Here is a 3,552-nt window from a genome sequence, read left to right as displayed (position 1 = left end):
AGACTTGGAAAGGAGATATGTAATGTTCAGCAAACCACATTTAATAGTTTGATGTTTTTATTCAGTTAAATATATTTTTTTTTTGTACCAGAGGATTTGCTTCTTTTGTGTTTATTGATTGGGGGGTAGCAGCAGGTGGGAAGCCACAGAGAAGTGTGTAAGACTACAACTCTGCATCCTGGTCTCAACCCTGGGTTGTGGAATAAGGTGCCAGTAAATGTCCGGGAAGCACTAAATGTCCTTTCCACTTTTAAGATTAGGCTTAAAACATTCCTTTTTGATAAAGCTTACAATTAGGGATAGCTCAGGTGACCCTGAAACATCCCATAGTTAAGCTGCTATAGGCTTAGACTGCTGGGGGACCTCATCTGTCACACCATTCCTCACTTTGCTCTCTTTTTCCCCCTGGTTAATTTCTCAAATGATATTATGTACATGTGACATTGTTGTGGTCATTAACTTGCGTTTCCCTGTTCCAACAGGTATCCTTTGAATGGTGTTATGGTGTTTTCCCCCCTCTTTTCTGTCTTCTCAAACCCCAGCTGGTCGAGGCGGATGGCCACCCTTCCTGAGTCTGGTTCTGCCAGAGGTTTCTTCCTGTTAAAAAGTTGTTCCTTTCCACAGTCGCCACAGGCATGCTCAGGATGGAAGACTGGACTGAAGACAAGTTTCGGTGCAATCTGTTGGTTTCCTTAGCTAAGATATTGTTTTTTAATTGGCTTCACGTGAATGAATTGGATTATTTTGAAATTAATTGATTGGATTTCATTGGATTATGATTAAAATTAATTGAATTCCAATTGGCTTGAATTTGACTATATTATTTAAGTGCCTTGAGATGACAATTGTTGTAATTTGGCAATATATAAATATAACTGAACTGAATTCATGTTTTTGGATGACTAATAAATTCGTCCATATTTCTAGAAATGAGAGCCGCTCCTTCCAAAGATGGATGGATGTCGTCTCTCCTCATTAGACCAGGTTTTCTCTAGAAAGATTGGCAGTTATCTACGTAGCCCATGTTGTTTGCTAGACACCATCTCGACAACCAGCGACTGAAGGAGGATATACTGATAGACATGTCATCACTGGTCAGATTTGGCAGGGGTCCAGAGAAAGTCCGGAGTCCGACATTGTTTTGGCAAAATTTCACACCAAGATTAATTTTAGTGACCTCCGATTGACGTAACAAGATGTCATTATCGCTGACGTGAATAAACATTTTACTGTATTTACACTTATCCTTAGCCAGCAGTTTTAAATAGGATTCTGTGTCGCCTGCTCTGGCTCCTGGAATGTATTTGACTATGGTCGCTGGTGTATCTAATGCGACTTTTCTGACTATAGAGCTGCCAGTTACCAGGGTTATTTCCTCAGCAGGTGTGTCGCTGAGTGGGGAAAATCTATTTGAAACAAGGACAGGTTGATGGTGAACCGGGCTTTACTTTAGGGCTATGACTTCAGGGCTATGACTCCTCTTCCTGACAGTCACCCAGCCAACCTGGGATCCCAGCTGCTCAGGTTCTGCTTGGGGACGGCTAATGGAGCTAGCTACGCTAGGTGGCTCTGCACTGGCTAAACAGACCTGGCTCGCTATCGGGTGGTTTTCAACGGTGCAAAGCCGAGCTTCCAATTCAGATAACCTTGCTTCCAAAACGACAGAAAGCCTACATTTGTTACATGTACCATTATTGCTAAAGGAGGCAGAGGAGTAACTAAACATCTGATACACGGAGCAAGTAAAAACAGGAGATGGAGGGAGAGAACTGGTAGCCATGCTAAGCTAGAGAAACAGACACACCGCCAAAAAGAGAAAATAAAGACTAAAGATCTGTAGGAGTGAGTGTTAGAATAGAACAAGTATGCTATAGAGTTAACGATGAAAAAATGTGTAAATTATAAGGAGAAATAAAGTGACTATTAGTAGTCCAAGAGGAGCAAGAAACTCCACAGTACACAAACAAGGTAACAGGGAGTGATGCAATATGGCTTACCACAAAGCAAAGCGTCAGCGTCACGAGACATCCCTCTCCCCAGTGACACTCTCCAGCTCTTCCTGGGGGATCCCATAGCATTCCCAGGCCAAAAGGGATATATAATCCCTCCAGTGAGTCTTGGGTCTACCCCATGGCCTCCTTCCAGGAGGACGTGCCCGGAAAACCACCAAAGGGAGGCGACCAGGAGGTATCCTTACCTCCAGATGCTCAAACCACTTCAGCTGACTCCTTTCAATTCAGAGAAGCAGCAGTTCTCTTCCGAGTACCCTCGAATGGCCAAGCTCTTCACGTTGTCTTTAAGGAGTCCAGCCACCCTACAAATGGAAACCCATTTCAGATGCTTTTATCCACAATCTTATTCTTTCAATCACTACGCAGATCTCATATAGATTGGTGAGGCTTGGAACAAAGATGGACCAATAAATTGAAAGCTTTGCATTCCGGCTAAGCTCACTCTTTACCACAAGAGACTGGAGCAGTGCCCTCATTATAGCTGACGAAGCCCCAATCTGTATGTCGATCTCTCACTCAACCTGCAATCACTCGTGAGACAGGGCCTCATCCCCAACCCCAAAGAGAATATTCAACCTTTTTCTCATTGAGATCCATGGCCTCAGATTTGAAAGAGCTGACCTTCATCCCAGCTGCTTCAGTCTCAGCTATAAACCACTCCAGTGGGCTCTGAAGGTCTTGGCTTGAAGAAACCAACAGAACTACATCATCTGCAAAAAGCAGAGATGCAACCCTGAGGTTCCCAGACCAGACACCTTTCTCTCCATGACTACGCCTTGAGATCCTATCCATGAAAATCATAAACAGGATCAGTGACAAGGGGCATCCCTGGAAGAATCCAACATGCACTGTAAACGAGTTTGAATGCGGACACAGCTCTTGCTTTGGTTATACAGGAACCAGATAGCTCTCAAAAGCGGCTCCAGTACCCCATACTCCTTCAGCACCCCCCACAGAATCCCTCAGTGAACACGACTATAAGTCTTTTCCAAGTTTACAAAACACATGTAGGCTGGATGGTCAAACTCCCATGATCCCCTCAGTAACTCTGCAAGGGTAAAGATCTGGTCCACTATTCCACGAAATGGGGTGAAAACCACACTGCTCATCCTGAACTTGAAGTTCAAGAATCAGTCGGAGACTCCTCTTCAACACCCTGTCCCCGGCCACTTCCTCCAACTCTTCCGGGGGGACCCCGAGGCGTTCCCAGGCCAGCCGAGAGACATAGTCTCTCCAACATGTCCTGGGTCTTCCCGGGGTCTCCTCCCAGTGGGACATGCCTGGAACACCTCACCAGGGAGGCATCCAGGGGGCATCCTAACCAGATGCCCGAGCCACCTCATCTGACTCCTCTCAATGCGGAGGAGCAGCGGTTCTACTCCGAGCCCCTCCCGGATGACTGAGCTTCTCACCCTATCTCTAAGGGAGAGCCCAGACACCCTGCGGAGGAAACCCATTTCAGCCGCTTGTATTCACGATCTCGTTCTTTCGGTCACTACCCACAACTCGTGACCATAGTTGACGATGGGAACGTAGATTG

The 3,552-nt window shown here is 45.7% G+C and overlaps 1 pseudogene; it reads right to left on the bottom strand.

Moving 5' to 3' along the window:
- Positions 1-886: 886 nt before the first annotated feature.
- On the bottom strand, positions 887-2,007 carry LOC140280266 (uncharacterized; annotated as a pseudogene).
- Positions 2,008-3,552: the final 1,545 nt, after the last annotated feature.

Source organism: Leuresthes tenuis, unplaced genomic scaffold (assembly GCF_036924035.1).
Source record: "Leuresthes tenuis unplaced genomic scaffold, fLeuTen1.0.hap1 SCAF_21, whole genome shotgun sequence".
In the NCBI taxonomy this organism is placed as follows: Eukaryota; Metazoa; Chordata; class Actinopteri; order Atheriniformes; family Atherinopsidae; genus Leuresthes; species Leuresthes tenuis.
Note: the sequence above shows the minus strand (reverse complement) of the source record. Positions and strands in the feature narration are given on the sequence as shown.